Source organism: Cetorhinus maximus, chromosome 31, assembly GCF_964194155.1.
Source record: "Cetorhinus maximus chromosome 31, sCetMax3.hap1.1, whole genome shotgun sequence".
In the NCBI taxonomy this organism is placed as follows: domain Eukaryota; kingdom Metazoa; phylum Chordata; class Chondrichthyes; order Lamniformes; family Cetorhinidae; genus Cetorhinus; species Cetorhinus maximus.
In genome coordinates, this window is record NC_135909.1 from 11,819,189 (window position 1) to 11,838,740 (window position 19,552).

The 19,552-nt window shown below is 41.7% G+C and overlaps 1 long non-coding RNA gene and 1 other non-coding gene across 2 annotated transcripts in view; one reads left to right on the top strand and one right to left on the bottom strand.

Moving 5' to 3' along the window:
* LOC144670421 (uncharacterized) overlaps positions 1-19,552 on the top strand; it is a 918,626-nt gene that overhangs the window by 717,620 nt on the left and 181,454 nt on the right. The window lies entirely within an intron of this gene.
* On the bottom strand, positions 2,016-2,106 carry trnar-ucu (transfer RNA arginine (anticodon UCU)). Its single transcript is given in 2 exon segments — positions 2,016-2,051; positions 2,070-2,106. It is a non-coding gene; the product is annotated as a tRNA-Arg (tRNA).

Here is a 19,552-nt window from a genome sequence, read left to right on the forward strand (position 1 = left end):
ATTTACTCTATCAAACTGGTCATCATGTGAACACCTCATGGCAGGAGTTTTGCAACGCGAAACAATTGGAGAAAATTCGAGGAAAATTTTAACAAAATTGATTCTGAAAATTAATTTATCCAAATTTGAACAATTTCAACAACAGCACCGCAATTGAATAAAACTTCCCAAACCTCTTCAAAGGAGCTCAGTCAAGCAACATTCGACACTGAAACATAAATTTGGAAAGCTGAACAAAACCTTGGTCAAAGGGATGGCTTTTACGAGGGTCTTAAGCGGGGTGGGGATGGGGGTCGGGGTGGGGGGCGGTGGTTGGCAATTGGGGCCGTTTCTAGAAGGAATTGCAGAGCGAAAGGCTCAGACAGATAGAAACGTGGCCGCCGATGAAACACTGAAAAGCGGAAATGAATAAGGGACCAAGTTTGGATTCAGAAAGAGAAAGGGAAATGTCTGGGAATGGAACTGAGAATCCAGTCTGGCAAAAATGAAATCTACCCCTGGACCATTAATATTCACACAGCTGCTCATTCCAAGTGTCCAATTGGAAACTTGACTGAAGGAACATGCAGTCTGACAGAGCGCATGTGATAATCCAGTGTCTGATCTGAAGCTGCAACATGAACTGTTCATTCCAGCTGTGATAATCGTGTTGGCCTTGATGTTCAGGGGTGTAGACTCACAACATTCTTGTTTCGAGCTGTCTGTCAGAAACAGTTTGGAAAGATGACGGAGCAGTTATGGGAAGTCGTGTTATGCTGCATGTCACTGATGTTCGTTGGCTACATATCACCGAAAAACTGCATTGTTACTGCACAGAAAGAGGACATTTGGCCCATCATGTCTTCACAGGCTCTCCGAATGACCAACTCTTGAACCATTCCCCCACCTTCTCCCCGTAACCCTACACATTCTTCATTTTCAGATAACATTATAATTCCCTTTTGAATGATTCAGTTGACCCTGACTCCATCATACTCTTAGACAGTGCATTCCAGACCCTAATCACTCGCATCAAAATAATAATTAAAAAAAAAACTTCTGAAAGCAGTTCGCTTTTTTTTACTAATCAAATATCATTTTCGATCCTCTCACGAGTGAAAAGAATTTCTCCCTATCTACTCTCTCCAGACTTCTAATAATTTTGAACACCTCTATCTAATCTCGTCTTAACCTTTTTTCTCTGAGGAAAACAGCCCTATCTTCTCCAACATATCCTCATAACCTCGTCCCTGGAACCATTCACGTGAATCTTTTCTGCAATCTCTCCAGCACCTCCACATCCTCCCTAAAGAGTGGGCCCAGAACCGGACGCAATACTCTTGTTGAGGCCGAACTCATGAATTATACAAATTCAACATAGCCTCTTACTCTTGCACTCTATCCTTTTATCAATAAAGCCCAGGATACAGTATGGTTGATGGAAAAACTCTCTCAACCTGTCCTGCCACCTTCAATAATTTATGTACATAAACACCCAAGTCCCATTGCTTCTCCACCTCCCTTAGAGTTGCACCCTTCATTTTATGTTGTCTCTCCATGTTCTACCAACCAAACCTCTCTCCATTGAACTTCATCTGCCACCTGTCTCTCCATTTGCACCAACAGCTACAAAGTCCATTTGAAGTCCTACACTATCCTCCACACTCTCCACAATGCTTCCAAGCTTTGTATCCTCCGCAAACGTTGAAATTTTGTCCTGGGCAGAAAGGTCTCGGTCATTGATATTTATCAGGAACAGCAAAGGTCCCAACCCTGCCGCCAGGCCGAAAAACATCCATTTACCACCAACCTCTGTTTCTTGCCACTCAGCCAATTCCGTATCCTTGTAGCGGCGAAGCGGCTCTACTCCTTTTGCCACCTGTTTCACTGTTAGGTGGCAAATTTTCTTGTATTTAGTGGTTCAGGTTGGAAAGCGGAGAGTGACTGGATTTACCTGTACAGAAGGAGGTTGGTGACGGCAACTGAGAACATGGATGATCCAGTTGCTGATTTGCTTCAAACCTTTATCTGAAAAATGACTCTGGTGGGACTCGAACCCACAACCTTTGAATCTCTTATATGACAGCAGCTAGAAGTCCAACACGCTATCCGTTGCGCCACAGAGCCAGAGACACGCAGGTCCTATTTGCCATTCGACACAAGGGAATTTCTGACACTGCAGAACACAAGGTTCAAACGGTCAGCAATTTCCCACATTTGAAAAATGACGACATTTCAAAAGCACTCATTGCCTGTGAAGTGTTTTGGACGTCCTGTGCCTGTTAACAGAGCTATAGAAGTTCGAGAGAAATAGCAATTTCCTTCAAAGAGACATAGGTTGGAAAGCAGGGCGGACAAGTGGTGACTGATTTTTTTTGCAGAGAAGGGTGAAGTGATTCATTTTGGTCGGAAGAACAGGGGGAGAAAAGACAAAATAAAGTTTACAGTTCCAAAGACGGTGCCGAAACAGCGGGAAATGATGTACAACTGCATAAATCATTGAAGGCGGCAGTGCAGGTTGAAAGAATCGTTCATGAAGCATACAATACCCGCGGCTTTATGGCGAGGAGCTTAAATTACCTCGGTACATTGTAGCGGTAGGGGATATTTACCTTGGAGACGAGGAATCTGAGAGGAGATTTCTTAGAGTTCTTTGCAGTCCCGTGTCTTCTGGACAGAGGGTGGGTGATGATTTGGACATGGGCTGCTTCAGTATCGGAGGTGTTGAAAATGGTGCCGATCATTGAGTAATCATCAGCGAACATTCCCAATTCTGCTGGAAGTAAGGTCATTGGTGAAGCAGCTGAAGATGGTTGGGCCTAGGACACCACACTGAGGAACTCCTGCAGTTATGTCCTGGAACTGAGATAATTGATCTCCACAACCACAATCATCTTTCTTTGTGCTGGGATTGACTACAACCAGCAGAGAGCTCCCCACCTCCCGGCCCATCACCAGCCCCGCCCCTCCCAGCCCCCGGCCCACGATTCCCATTGTCTCCAGTTTTGCTGGGGCTCCATAATGCCACACAGTCAAAAGCTGCCTTGATGTCAAGGGCAGTCACTCTCACCTCACCTCTGGAGTTCAGTTTGCGCTGGAGGACGAGGGGAATCAGGTTGTTTTGTTTGCCCACCCAAGCTGAACGTTGGGCTTGAGGTGGCGATCAGATTCGGAGGGGAGGGTGACTACATTTCACTGAGGTTCAAGGTTGAAGATCAGACCTTGGCGGCATTGCTGCTGTATTCCCAGGACGTGGTGATCTCATTCTTAGAGGAACACAGTTACATCGAGGAGAAGTTTACCTTTTAAAATAAAATGGAGTTGAGGGATGTCAGAATCTGTTCAACACTGATTCACTTTTATTCATTTCTGCATCCTGGAGTAACAAAGTGGTTTGTAACTGTAAAAAAAAATCAAATTCAGAAGGTTCAGTCCAGTACCTTCACAATTTCCACTAATACAACCCTCAACATGATCAGATGCATTCCATTTGGTCCCACTGACTTATCAACATTAAGCACAGCCACACCTTCTAGTACCTCTTCTTTAACACGGGTTACATGTAAAATAAGTAATTTGCAAATTGTCGATGGAGGAAGTGAGCACTTTTATTGCAGAGGGTTTAAAGGAGAGGAGCGAAGCATTTGTGCTGAAGCAGTAGGATTGTGAAAATAAAAATAACAATAAGTGGAATGAAGAGGGCGGGCTGTACATGGGCTGATTGGAAAATTTCATTAGAGCTTATTCATTGGATATTGTAAGGTCATTTTTCCACATCTTTAAGGAGACTAATGTTGAAGGAAGCTCTCATCTCTAAGGAATTATTGGCTTAGTTTATAAAAATGACGCGGATAAATGAGATTGAAAGAATTGGAGGGGTATCACGTTGTAATGTGGAATATAAGATCTTGGTGAGGGCTCGGGAAAACATTTAGCAAGAACACGAAGACCCTGGAGAGCGTTCAGTGGAAATTTACTGCAATGGGATCAGTGGTGAGGGATTCAGTATGTGGGTGGACTTAAAAATAAAAACTGGAGATGCTCTTATCAAAGGAATGTGAAGGGGAGTTTAAGCACAGGTATTTAAGATCAGCTCAAGTCTTTGTTTGTTATACTCATTAAACAATATTTTTTCCCATTGATGAAAAGATTGAAAGCCAATGAATAGATAAAAAAAAATCCTCAGGAAATGTTTCACACTGCTCCATTTCAAACAGTTCCTGACTGGAAGTGATAGATTTTTTGCTTTGTTTACAGTAACCGCATTTCCAACATTGCACACCTGGCTGCAATTCCAGAACCTTCTTGCCAACTCTTCATGGCTGGAAAAAAAAAATATCAGACAATGACTTAAAGCTGAGATCGGTGCTGAGGGGAGGGAAAATGAAACAGTTGTGCTTTTCACACGTGGGTTCGAATCAAGTTATTGGATATTTTTAGTTAATTGCTTCTTCCTGTTTGGGTACGTTTTGCATAAAAATGGCCTGGAATCGGATGCTTGTCAGTGTCTCACTGGAGCTGACAAGTGACAAGCAAAATTCGCGTCACACAAGTATCAGGCAATAATCATCTCCAAGAAGTGAGAATCCAAACATTGTCTTGATGTTCAATGGCATTACCATAACTGAATCCCCCACTATCAACATCCTGGGGGGTTACCAGTGACCATAAACTGAACTGGAATAGCCATAATGGCTATAATACAAGGTCAGATGCTAAGAATCGTAAGGCGAATAACTCACCTCCTAACTCCCCAAACCCTGTCCACCATTTACAAGACACAAGTCTGGAGTATGATGGAAAACTTACCACTTGCCTGGATAAGTGCAGCTCCCACAACACTCAAGACGCTTGACACCGTCCAAGACAAAGCAGCTCGCATGATAGAGACCAATTCCACAAACATCCACTCCCTCCACTGCCGATGCACAGTAGCAGCAGCATGTACCATCTCCAAGGTGCACTGCAGAAACTCACCAAGGCTCCTTCGGCAGCAACTTCCACACCCTCGACCACTACCATGTAGAAGGGCAAGGTCAGCAAATAGATGGGAACACCCTCACCTGGAAATTAACCTCCAAGCCACACACCACCTTGACTTGGAAATATACCGCTGTTCCTTCATTGTCGGTTGTAAACATCCTGGAATTCTCTTCCTGACAGCACTGTGGGCGTACCTACACCACATGGACCGCAGCGGTTCAAGAAGTAAGGTCACTACCACATTCTCAAGGCCAATTAGAGATGGGCAATAAATGCTGTCCAAACCAGCGAAGCTCACATCCCTGGAATGAATTTATTTTAATTGGAAATTTTCAGACTTAATCAAAATTGATACTGAGCTATTACAGTCCTTTCCCCAGGTTTTATTGGATTGATGAACAAATAGGATTCAGGAAAGGGAGCAGGACTTTTCCTTCCCTTTCATTCTCCGGATTTACAGTAGCTGAAAGAACAACTGGAAAAGTTAATGGTGATGGAGCAGAAAAGAAATCACATTATCCTGGCGGAACACATTTAGTCTGACATTTTCTTGATAAGTTCAGTGAGTGAGCAAGTTTTAGCAAATGAGCTTTAAAGTGATGGGTCATCTAATTAAACCTATAATATACAGAAAAGGTTGTTTATTTTTGTGGTGAGATATTTGAAACTGTGGAGGAGCCAAGAGAGAGATGTACAAACATCATTAAAAGCTAGTGGACAGGAAGGTAAAAATAACATCTAAGGCTAATAGAATACGAGGTACTGGGAATCATATTACAGGTGAATAAAACTCTGTTTAGAACAATGCGTTCTGTTCCTGACAACAGACGGCAGGACGTTAGATTGTCCTTGGAGTGGGAGTGGTAGAATTTCATCAGAGTGATACCAGATTCAAACGACAAGGACAGATTGTAAATACTAGTATTGTAATACCTTGAATATCAGAGACTAAGGGGTGATCCACATGAGATGTTTACAGTGCTTGAGTGTTTTGACAGGGTAGATAGAGGGAAACTATCACCTCTGGTACGACGGGGAGGGGGCTGGGTGTTGGGGGATGGGTTGGTGGAGGGGTGGAGTTGTCCTCACCAAGGGGACTTAACCTTTAAATTAGAATGAAGCCCTTCAGAGGTAATTTTAGGAAGCACGTCTTCACACAAAGGATGGTGGAAATGCCCTCCCCCAAACAACTGTAAACGCTGGGGGTCAACCCATAAGTTCCAAACTGAAATCGATAGCTCTTGTTTGTTCAGTGTTTTAAGGGTTACGAAACGAAGAGGGGTAAATGGAGCAAAAATACAGACCAGTCATGAGTTCATTAAATGGCAAAACAGACTTGGGGGAAGAATAGTTTACATCCGTTCCTCCACCCCCTCTTCATAAAGAAAAACTAAATCCGGAAGGAAATAAAATGAGGTGTCTTCGCTTGTTGGTCCCATTATTCTCTCAAAATTGACAATCTCTACTGCTGAGCTACAATTCCACACACAACTCGTCTCCCAGAAAATTCTACAAAGAAGGAAATTTTCCTCTCCTAACTGCATTTCCCACATTTTACCAGCTTCCATCCTTTGATCAGCATTTGGGAGTTTAAATCCTTAAAAATCCGTCTATTGACCCACTTCCGTCGTGATTTTCGGAATAGTCAGCAGGGGAGCGGAATTAGAAACCAATTGTTTCCCTCTCTGTTAATATTCCCTCAGTGTCTACATAACTCACTGATTGGATGGAGAAGTGAGCTTGTATTAATACTGTGATGAACAAACCTGCTCCGTGTTACAAGCATTTTCTGTGATTTTTTAAAAATTTATCAGGTGACAATTCCTCATTGAAACACAGGAAATGCTGTTCAAACTGCTCCCAGGTACTTTCATGAGCTGTGAAACAAGAAAATTCCAATTTCCGCACATAATGAAGCCAAGCGGGAGGAGATACCTGTTTCTCAATGATCAGATATTGGAGTTGATGAAGAAGGTTTTCTGAAGATCAATGTGTTCCTTTTTGAAGCCCGGGAGGGGTTTGGTTTTCTATATTAAACTTTGGCCCTTCAGTAAGTTCTTTGTGTGCAGCTGTTTCTGGTGGTGTTACTGAGTCAGGAATGTTGTGAAGGGCAGCAGGAGAATTCACTGCGCTTCTTCAATAGCGCTAGGCAATTTTTCGTCATCTTAAAAACCTGCCACCAGTTATTGCTCAGGATTATACAGAAGTGGTACACCGAGGATATTTATTTACTGAAATCGATACTTTACACAGAAAGAATTACTTCTTGTCGTGAAAGTATAATAGTTTTCATAATATTTTTCTGCTTTATTGTGAAGTAATTTTATGGGGTAAGTATAGTTGGGTCTGTCTGTGTGCAATGTAATTACATTTGGAGTCAAGTAGACTGATAGATTAAACTCATCAGAAGAAGTTAGGTGCTTGACATGCGAATGAGTAAACATGGAAGCTGGGTTAGCATGTAAGGTGTGAAGGGAATTTGCATTTTTGGATAAATGAAGGGATATTTGGATTTCAAAGGATCTCAGTCAGTTTACAACTAGCCAGATAAGCAAGGCTAAGGAATATGTTTATTTTTCCCAAAGGTTATTGGAAATAGTGGCGAATTGGAAGTTTTTTTTATATTGTGAAGAAGAGACAATTTCAACGACATATGGGACGTTAGAATTTTCATATTAAAAAGAGAGAAACATATATAAAGGAGAATGAAAGGTTATGTTGGATAAGGACATTTAAAACCTAACAGGAGTGTGTGAAATGGCCTTAATGAAGCCTCCAGCATTTTTGCGTAAGTCTGCTGTCTAACTAAACGGGAGTTGGAGAAAAGCCATAAGGCATTCCACTGTCCAGGGTATTGTGTTAACTTGCTGAGCCTGCTTTAATTCTAAAAACTATTTCAGACCTTAAAAGGAGTGTAACTAGGGGGTAGGTTAATTAGTAACTTAAGGAGTTATTATGGTAATATTTGTAGTCTTATGTATGTACTTGACATCTTTTACTTTTAATAAACATTAAATTTAATTTTTAAAATTTCTAAATGTCCTGCCAGATTGCTCCTGAATTCAGTGCACACATCTCGTAATGAATACAAATTGCAAAACCCTTGAGATAACACAACCAAGTATCAGTCGTGGATTTGGACCACCTGGTACACATCATCTGCCACGTCATAACAGTCCCTCACACATTCTGATCAATTAACGCCTGTACCCTTTATTGCTGATGGAATTCTTGTCATTTTGAATTCCACCTGAGTTGAGTTTTAAACCAAGTTTCGTGTTTTCTGGGAAATGAAACTGATTCCGGGAAAAGGAACAGACACTTTCTGTCAGAAAGGGGCAGCTAATTTCTGCACAGGAAACACCCACAAACAACAATGTGAACAGGCTTTGGGATGATAATTGAGTGCTCGGGGCATAACTCCACTGCTCGTGTGTCTACGGCACAGCGCCATGGGGTCACTTAGGATAAAATAAGAGGGTGGGCTGGGCCTTGGTTTATCATCATTATTTAAGGACAGCATCGACAATAGTGCAGCCCTCCCTCAGTACTGTACTGGAGTGTCAAACTTCCTTGTTACACACAAATTCTGGCACGGGTTTTGGGGACATACACTTATGTTTCAAAGCCAAATGCGGCCAAATCAGCACCAGTGAAAGTTTTTAACAAATCGCCCAATCCACAGCTACAGGACTGGGGCAACTATGAGGTCATCCCCTGGCAGGTCACGTGACAGATGAGGCCACAATGCATCACAACCAGATTTGTGACTTGACTCAAACCCAAAATCCGGTCACAATTACTTTTCAAATAAATCTGTCATCTGCTTGACAACACAGCAGTAACACTTCCTGCCTAACCATGAGGAGAGCTAGGGAGACAGGAACAAAATTAAATCCTTTAATAAAATAGTTCAAAAATCATTTAGACTGAAATCCTGTGAGGAAAAGTCAAGTTATTATTGAGAACTCCGCTCAGAGAGCTTCCTTGGACAGGAGAGAAATCAGGCGAAGAATCCGAGTAAATCGACACCAGCGAACAAGTTGACATCAAAACTGGATCAACTCACGTGAAGGTTAATGTGTAAAAGCTGAGACTTCAGTGCAGCATCAGTTGACCAAGGAGAGATGTTGTCTGGATAAAGTATTCTGACAGGGTTTATTGAACTGAGTGGAATAGACGGATCTTTGCAGAACAACTCAATTATCTCTAGGTTTTTATTTGAAAACTTAGTTTGTTGAAAGATGGAATCCATATAAATTATAATTACAGTACAAATGAGTTGATAATTCAAACAAAAACATTACTTTCAGGTAAATTAAGTGGGACAATTAAATTACATCCAAGAACTCGATTGACCTGCGAGCTCAAACACAGAAAAAGTAAATTGCAGAGTGAAGAGTTTATAATGTGGATTTGTTGAAAGTGGGAATTAGGTGTAGAGGGGGAATGAGCTGCTGTGTAAATTAAACCGAGAGACAACAGCAAAGATACAAGCCGGAAGGAGCGAAACATTCTAAATAACGAAAACTTTAATTAAACAGGCAGCTCATTTCAGTGTAATTTTGGGAAAGCTGAGAGCTTTTGCCTACACATCCTGTGCTTTGTGGGAAATCCGAAAACAGGCTAATGATAAATGTCAGATTCATAATAAATTAGAGAACCAAGCAGAATACAGAAATTACAGAGGAGAGCTCAAAAAGGAAACTCGAACAACAGAGGGAGTGTATGACAAAAGATTAGCAGGTGACACTGAAGACTATTACCAAGAAATGGGCAGTCAATGAAAGGGAGGCTGTGGAGGCAGAGGAGATGGCTGAAGTTCTACGTGGCAGGAGATATTAAATGACGAAAGAATTGGTGCTGCAACGCAAAAGGGAGAGTTAAAGGAACATGTAACAAAAAACAGAGATGTGTCGAAAAGAGGTGTGAATGGAAAAATGAGGAGCAGCTGCCAACCGAAAGCAAAAAAAAATGACAGAAAATTGAGGTTTAAACCAAATGTGAAAAAATAATCAAAATAGGGACAGAGGTTACAGTACAAAGAACTTTAGAGATTGGAGCAGCAGTAGGCCATTCAGCCCTTCGAGCCTATTCTGCCATTGAACACGATCATGGCTGATCTGATTGTGGCCTCAACTCCACTTTCCTGCTTGTCTCCCACAACCCTTGACTTCCTCATAGAATCTAACTCAGCCTTGAATATATTTAATGATCCAGCCTCCAACGCTCTCTTGGGAATATAATTCAAATACTAACCATTCTCTGAAAATAAATTACTCATTATCTCCATCGTAAATAGGGGACCCATTATTTTATAAACTGTGCGCCCTAGTTCACACTGCAATTGTAATTCTTAGCACAATTGGGATTGTTTATTAAGCGTTGTCCAATTGCAGAATGACAGTGTGGAGAAATGAACTGCCTGGTGGAGTATATGGGAGGATTTTCCCTCATGATTCACTGTGTCCACGTATGCATGGGCTACCAAAGACTCAGAAAAAGCGATTTCCCTTTACATCCTATCTCATCTCTGACTGATTCTTCACAACATGAATTGGCCAAATGGCTGAGTGAGTTGCTGCAAACGTTTCTGAGCGAGTTTTCCACATACATGGTGAAGGGATTCTTCTCCTTTCTGAAGCCCATACAGGACTTGCATATTGATAGCAATGGTGTGTGCATGTGCTTGTTGCTTGTTTGACATTGCTAGCCTCTTGATTAATGTACCACTCAAGGAAGCCATTCACATTTGAACCACGTCATTATTTCATGATGATCTGGTCTCACTGCCATTGTTTGAATCTGTGTTCATTGATCATATGAACTCAGCAACTCATGCAGCTGATTTCAGTTTTAATGACACCGTGTATGCCCAAAGAGATGGTGTTGCCATGGGACACCCTCTAGGCCCAGCTCTTGTAAACATCTTTGCCCATTTCCACGAGAAACGTGTCTTCAATGAAATGACCCCTAACATCCTATCCCTTTCATGTCTCTGATACATTAGTTACACATTTTCTTTTTCTGCATCTGCAGCTACATGTAAAAAAAAATCCTGTGACACCTTAATGGGCTCTAACCTGCTCTATTCTCATTGAAATTGACCCGCCAAAGGAGCCCTCTTTCCTCAATGTACTACTTGAGAAATCTGCCAGTGCATTCTCTAATACTGTCTACAACTAGCCCACCACCACTGTTGGGATTCCTACAGTTCCATACGGTATAATGTCGGCAAACTGATAGGTAGGGACCAGACCATTTGTTACTCATGCAACATGATGACAAAAACAGGCACTTCAAACCCATCCTGCGGAATAATGGCTCCCTCGATCAAGTAATTGCTCACTGTAGATCACACAAACTCAACAATGGGCCTAAGCCCGCCACTTTATTTTCTGAAAAGTGTCCAGTCGACTTCAGATAACACTAGAATGGTTAAGGTATCTCAGAAACGTGAACAACTAATAAAGCTGCCCGTTTCACAATGCTGCTATGCAGTAGCAACACGAGTGGCATTCTCCACTAACAGGATGCTGCTGTCAAGACTAAAAATATGTTCTGCCAACAAGACAAATAACTAATGTTTTATATGAATTTCAGTGCCAGTGTGATGTGAGGTCTGTGGACATTTGCCCCAATGGCTGTTGGATCGTACCAAACAGCTTAGGCCTTCAGCTCTTCTCAACAGGCAAAGTACTGAGCATACTCACCAAGATCCTGCTTGAAAAGCTCAGAACATAGTGTCCAACATTGGATGTGATTTCAAAGCAGGACAATACTTACTGACCAATCCTGATTGTGCTAAGAATTACAGTAACATCTGTTACGATCCCGGCTGATGGTAAAACTGGATAAGTCAGTTCTCAGAGTGAAACCTGCCTTGATAGAATCCAACATGTGTCGGATGTGAGAAAAGTTGCTGAAGAAATTCACATGTTTCTGCTCATGAATTTTGAACACAAAGAACAAAATATTTATTAAAACAAGAAAAACAAACTACATTAACCGGACAAAACAGTCAGAAAGATCTCAATACAAACAAAAGAAGGTGATTCAATTTCCCAACATTCCTTTGCCCAGCAATATCTTTACAGATGGATAAACCAGTGAAGAGTTACCACGGGCTTGTCACAAAGGCTTCTTTCTTGGGGCTGGCACACGTGCAAACTGTTTTCTTGTGGTGAATTCTTGAGCATTCACTTGATCCTTCTCAACCAAGACTTATCTCACCCAAAATAACTGCACTTTATATTCACTGTTTCAGTTGCAACACAACGGAACTGATCACGACAATGAGTCCTATAACTGACTCTGCAGTTAACTATTGTCCCAGTAGCCTAATATTTTTCTCTTCTCAACAGCCTAAAAAATCCCTGCTTAACTCTTTGACGCACATTAAACTCGTCCCTTTCTTTCTCTGTTTCTGTGTCACTTGAACACTGTCAGTAGGCAGCAGCCCAGTTTTTTTTTCTATTGTGTGTTTCTTTTTCCCCAAAATCAGGGAAATGCCTGGAGCAATCAGAGTTGACTTGGTTGTTTGAAATAAGGCAAAAGCTTGGCAGTTAACTCTTCCCTGTTGCATTCCCGTGGCAACCCCTCTACCAATCAGCAAATACTTGTCAACCAATCAGCACCCCTTCTCATGCAGTATAAGTTTTTGTTCCCTTTGAGATTTGGTATAATTGTAACTGCTCTGAAAGTTAATGTCTTTCAATGTGTCATTTAAGGTTTGTTAACATAATATGAATTACATTGCTTAGCTTAGGTAAAGACGGTATTGTTTGTCATTGAGCGCATATACAGAGAGGTTAGCTGGGAAATAGGGTTGTGAAGCAGCAGAGCTGTGAGACTAAACAAGTAAATAAAATCTCTCGATAAATACAAACTCTGTGTCTTGGCTCAGCTTCATTATCTGGTTTAGATCCCATTAACACCGAAGAGGGCAAGACAAAAATTTTCGACATCATGTCCCTTTTATTCAGGAACACTCACGTTCTGTATTCCTAAGTGACAATTTCTACATAAATCTGTTACATTACTAACCATTCCCAGTTCCAATAAAATGTCATGACCTGAAGCCACAGGTTCTTCCAGATCTGCTGTGCATTTCCAGCATTTCCTGTGTTTATTTCAGATTCCCAGCATCCAGAATATTTTGCTTTTATAATTCCATTTTTTATTGGTTGTTACTGTGGGATAAATTTTATATCTGCCTGGCCCTTGCACTGTGTCTGTGTCGGATATGAGGTGTACATGTCGGTCTCTAACATACATGTGTGCCTATGGAAAATGACTGCCTGTGCAGACAGTCCCTACCCTGATCCTTGCAACTCCTCCCACACCAAGTGAGATCAGACAGATACAGGCCCCCTTGCACAGATACAGAAAAATGCCACACAGACACTAGTATTAGTCTAATTTTGTGAACCAAACCTTTGGAAATACGTGAGGGTTTTAGAAAGAGTGCAGAAAAGCTTTAGAAGAATGGTTGTAAGGGTGAGGGGCTTTAGTTACATGGAGAGATTGAAGAAGATGTGGTTACTCTCCTTCAAAAAGAGAAAGCTGTGAGGAGATTTGGTAGAAATGTTCAAAATAATGACTGTTCTAGACAGAGTAGATAATGACAAAATGGTCCTGTGGGCAGTAGGCATCGATTTATGGTGGTTGGAAAAAGTACTAATGGAGACTTCAGGAAAAATCTTTTTATGCAGGAAGCCATTAGGATCTGCAATTCACTGCCTGAGAATGTGCTAGAGACAGGAGAAAGTGGGGTTCTCAAAAGGGAATTGGATAAGCACCTGAAGGGAAAAGGTTTGCCAGGCTGTGGTGAGAGGGCTGGGGATCAGAAGTAGCTGAGTGGCTCTGGTGGAGAACGACAACAGACATGAAGGGCCGAATGGCCTCTTGCTGTGCTGTAACTATTCTAAGCTTGTATGTATTTAAGTGTAGGATTCATTCTGTCTCACTATCTCTCTGGTAAAGGATTTGAGTGTCTGATTCATCATGTATCTGTCAGTCTCTAGGGATGTGTGTGAATGTATGATTCACTCTGTGTTGCTGTCTCTGGTACACTGTGTGAGATTCATTATGTATCTCTCAAACTCTGAAACACTTTGGAAGTCGGTATTCATTCTACCAAGAATATACTTCACTGGGCCATCTGGTCGAATTGGTACATCATTCCACAAGATGTTCCACCCAGAATACTTCATGTACCATTATTTGTTGGTCCATGAAATTCATTCTCCCTCCTATACTTACCTAGCTTTCCGTTGCTGCGCTAATCGACTCAACTGCTCAAGAGGACAACAACTTCCAAATTCTACAGATTCCATAAGTTATATTGAATTTTTTATCGGATTTAATACTCATATCTCTGTGTCGGCCGTATTGCATCCCATCACTTATTACTCATATTGTCCTGTTTCTGCAACACCAACAGTTCATGTGAGTTCCCTCCGCTATGTTGCAGTTTTTGGTTCTGGCCAGCAGAGGTCAGCACACTCTGCTAGGTCGAAGTTTACAGATCAGAGATGGACACAAAAGGCAAGAATTGTTCACATTATATTGGGAGGGGAAGGGATTTATTCTGTATCTGTCACTCACTGGTGCTTTGTCAAAGACACTCTGAACCTGTCAGTCTTGTTTACCGTATGTGAGTGTGGATACATTCTCTGTGGAACTGTAGGTGAATGTTGAATTCATTCTGCTTCTGTTGATATCTGGTACAATATATCTGAGTCACAGTCAGTCTGTATCTTGCATTTCCAGGTGCTGCATGAGTGTTGGGTCACGTTTTGAGCCTGGCAGTGGAATGGTGCGTGTGCAATGGATGTGTTCTATCAGTCACTTTCTGGTATTGCAAGTGAGATCGATACTCACTCTGAATTTCTTAATGGTGATGGTGGTTTGTGAGTGTGCATGTGTTTCACTCTTTGCCAGTCACTGCTACTGTATGTGAATGTGGAAACCATTGGGAATCTGATTGTCTCTGGCATTCCTTGGAGTGAAGTTTCAGACTGCATTTGTTATTCCCTGGAACTGTGTATGTGTTTGGCAGGCATTCTGATCTGTCACTAGGGGAGTAGGTGAGTGTCGGGTTCATATTGCAAATTTCATTGTCTGGCACTCTATAGGAATTGGGGCTGATTTTGTACCTGAATGTCTCTGGTGTTGTTTTTGAGCATGACAATCATATATATCTGTCAGGCTCTTCTAATGTGTGAGTGTGGGCTTAATTCTGGATCTGTCAATGGCATTCTATGACTGTATTATTGTTATGTAGGTTGGGAATCATGTGTATCTTTCATTCCCTCGTGCTGTTTGTGAGCATGAGATTATTCTGTATCTGTCAGTGGGATTAATTCTACATCTGTCAGTATCTGCTACTGTATGATATTGTGCGTTTCAATTGGTACATTTCATTCACTGGTATTGTATGTGGAAGTGGATTTATTGTGTGTCTGTGCATGTGTGTGTGTGTGTGTATGTGTGTGCGTGTGGACTTCCATTTGTTTCTGTCAGCACTTGTTACTCTATATGACACTTGGACCCTTTCTACAGTCTCTCAGTGGTATAATTGGTGTGTCAGAAATATTTGGCATCACGCACACTCAAATATTGTGAGTGAGTGCAGTGAACAGCTTGTGTCTCTCAGCATCCGGCACTGAACATGTGTTTGAGAATTAGTCTCTGGTACTCTGGGTGGGAATGGGATTTATCATGTAACCTTCAGTGTCTGGGACAGTTTGTAAGATTGGGTTAATTGTATATAAATTTCCAGCACAGCCACAGGCCACTAATGGTCGGCTTAAGCAAACCATATGTGGGAGTTTTGGCCCAATATTAAATCTCTGTCACTTTGAACACAATTGGGAAAGATAATGCATCCTTCAGTCTGATACTGGATTGGTCTGCAAGTGTAACAGTGTAACTCAAGTTGTACTAATCGATTTGATCTGTGACATTCAGTCTGATTCTGAGTACGAACTTTGACATGGGTGTAAAATGGAGATCAGTCTGGAATTGTTACCGTATTTCCATTTGACACTGTGTGAGGATGGAGGATTAGTATGTAATCTATAGCTCAGTTCATATTCATCAATTTGATATTGTCTCTTTTAGTTTCATAATCAGGGTGAGTTTTAAACTAGAATCTTAATTTCTGTCTCACGTTATACTAGCTTTCAGGATATCTTAAACTGATAATGTACTTGAGATTTGAACTTGTATCTCAGATATATGTCAGGACACATTATGGGAATTAATAGTGCAATTTACAAACTCATGACATACTGGACTGGTAATTAACATGAATCTCAGCGTGCATCATTAACGTTAAGCCTGTAAGCTTGCAACTGGAAACATGTCAGTTTCACCTGATATTTAACTTGTAGCGAAGGCAGCACTATTGTGGGATTGACCCAGTGAGAATTTGATAGCGGGTGAGAATTTGGACTGGGATTTATGGACACTCCCATCTGCGGGTGACATGGATACAACGTCTATCTCTCCTACTCTGTCTGATTCGTGGATGGACAACGACTCTGGAAGTATTTATGCTGCCTGAGACTGTGAAACTGATGACCTGTCTGTGTCTCTGTGCTCTGTCAGTGATAATGTACATACTGTGTGTGAGAAGGAGCTGGCGGGAATCTTCATTCCAATTTGGCTGGAGGAAACATCACATTTATTCTGGTTCTTTCAATTATTTGCCTGCTGGAAAAAAGGATATTTTAGAATTCATGACAGGTGAGGTATAAGATACTGATTCTATGAATTTAATCTCTCTATCAATAATCATTATGAATGGTCTGGGAAGTCTGAGAAGAGTGCCCTCTGCAGTTACCGTCACCATGAAGCAGTCTGGGAAGAGTGTCCTTAAATTCGGCCAGGGGTCAGGGACAGGAGCGTGTGACTATGAGTGAGGCAGGTGGAGGAATCCATGAAGTAGCACTGAAGGAGCCTCAGTCCTTGTCCTTAACCAACAGGTTCGAGATTCTTGCTCCCTGTGTGGATGAGAGCGGGGACTGGAGGGAGGATGAGCAAACTGACCATAGCACCATGGCACAGGGAGCCATTCAAGTGGGGGGAGAAAAGAGAAATATTGTTGTACTCGGGTATAATATAGTTAGGGGAATGATACTGTTCTCTGTAGCCATGATCGAGAGTCCCGAAGGCTGTGTTGCCAACCTGGTGCCAGGGTTAGGGATATCTCATCTGGGATGCAGAGGAACTTGGAGTGGGTGGGGAAAGATCCAGTTGTTGTGGTCCACGGAGGCACCAACGATAGAGGTGGAACAAGGAAGGAGGCTCTGCTGAGGGAATACAAGCAGCTAGGGGCTAAATTAAAAAGCAGAACCAAAAAGGTAATAATCTCCAGATTCCTACCTGAGCCACGAGCTAACTGGTATTGGGTCAACAAGATTAAAGAGGTGAATGTGTGGCTCAAAGATTGATGTGGGAGAAATGGATTCAAATTCATGGGACATTGTCATTAGTATTGGGGAAAGAGGGAGCTATTCCATTCGGATCAGCTCCACTTTAATCAGGCTGGGACCAGTGTCCTGGCAAATTGTATAACTAGGGTTGTAGATAGGGCTTTAAACTAAATAGTGGTGGGGCGGGTTCAGTTGCATGGAAATATTAAAAAATCAAAGTTTAAGGAGAGGGTAAGAGTGCAGGTTAGTGACGAGGCTGATTGTTCCCAAAAAGTGAAAGGAAGGGACAGAGTGTGCGAACGCCGTTTTGCACCAAAGAATCATAAAAGAGTAGGGAAAATTGACAACAGGGCAAGCTTAAAGGCTTTGTATCTGAATGTGTGTAGCATTCAGAATAAATCTAATGAGTTAAAAGCACAAATAGAGATAAATAGATTTCACTTGGTGATGATTACTGAGACGTGGTTACAGGAAGAACTGGTGTGGGAGCTGAATATCCAAGGGTACTCAGTGTTTCAGAAGGATAGGCAGGAAGGAAAAGGAGGTGATGTAGCTTTTTTAGTAAAGGAAGAGATCAGTGCTATAGTGAGGAATCAAATAGGCACTGGAGAGCAAGACATAGAGTCAGTCTGGGTAGAAATAAGAAATAGCAAGGAAAAGAAATCCCTGGTTGGAGTAACCTTAGGTCCCCAAACAATGGTTCAGCAGTAGTGCACACTATAAACCAGGAAATACTAGGAGCATGTAAGAAAGGCATGGAAATAATCATGGGTGATTTTAATATGTATATAGACTGGGCTAATCAAATTGGTAAGGGTAGCCTCGAGGGAGAGTTCATAGAGTGTATTAGAGATTGTTTCTTTGAGCAATACGTTGTGGAATAGGAAGCTTTTAAAGATCAACAAAGGGTTACTAAACAAATACTAAAGTGAGCAAAGGTAAATTATGAAAGAAAACTAGGGAAAAAAGTAAAAGCTGTTAGCAAAAGCTTCTTCAAGTATATAAAAAGAAAGAGAGTAACTAAAGTGAATGTTGGTCCCTTGGGGGATGAGGCTGGGAGTTAATGGTGGTAAACACAGAAATGGCAGAGACACTTAAACCATGTTTTGCCTCAGTTTGTATTGGGGAGGAAACTAGTACCACCCCAATAGTAACAGGTAGAGCAGAGGGTATAGAGAAGGAGGGGCTTAGAACCATCACCATCACTAGAGAAAACGTACTGGGCAAACATTGGATCAAAGGGTGACAAGTCCCCAGGACCTGATGGCCTACATCCCAGGGCCTTAAAGGAAGTGGCAGTGGAGATAGTGGATGCATTGGCTATAATATTCCAAAATTCCCTGGATTCTGGAAAGGTTCCAGTGGACTGGAAAAATGCTTATTCAAAAAGGCTGTTGGGGAGGAGGGGGCAGAAAGTAGGAAACTATAAACCAGTTAGTTTAATGTCTGTCACTGGGAAATTGTTGGAATCCATCATTAAGGAAGTAGTAATGGGGCATTTGGAAAGTCAAAATGCAATCCATCAGACTCAGCATGGTTTTATTCAGAGTAAATTGTGTTTGACTAATTTGCTAGAGTTCTTTGAAGGTGTGACAAGCAAAGTGGATAATGGGGATCCTGTAGATGTAGTATATCTGAACTTCAAGAAGGCCTTTGATAAGGTGCCGCACAAAAGATTAATACACAAGATAAGGTCACAGAGAGTTAGGGGTAATATTAGCCTGGATATAGGATTGGCTAACCAACAGAAAGCAAGGAGTCGGGTAAATGGGTCTTTTTCTGGATGGCAAGCTGTAACTAGTGGGGTGCCACAGGGTTCAGTCCTTGGGCCCCAACTATTTACAATCTACATGAATGACTTGGATTCATGGATAGAAGGTACTATAGCTAAATTTGCAGATGACACCAAAATAGGTGGGAAAGTAAGTTGCAATGAAGAAGTAAGAAATTTACAAATAGATATGGACAGGTTAGGTGAATGGGCCAAAATTTGGCAGATGGAGTTTAAAGTGGATCAGCATGAGGTTATCCATTTTGGTCAGAGGAATAAAAAATGGTGACTTATTATTTAAAGGGAGAGAAACTTCAGAATGCTTCAGTGCAGAGGGATCCGGGTGTCCAAGTGCATGAATCGCTGAAAGCTAGTA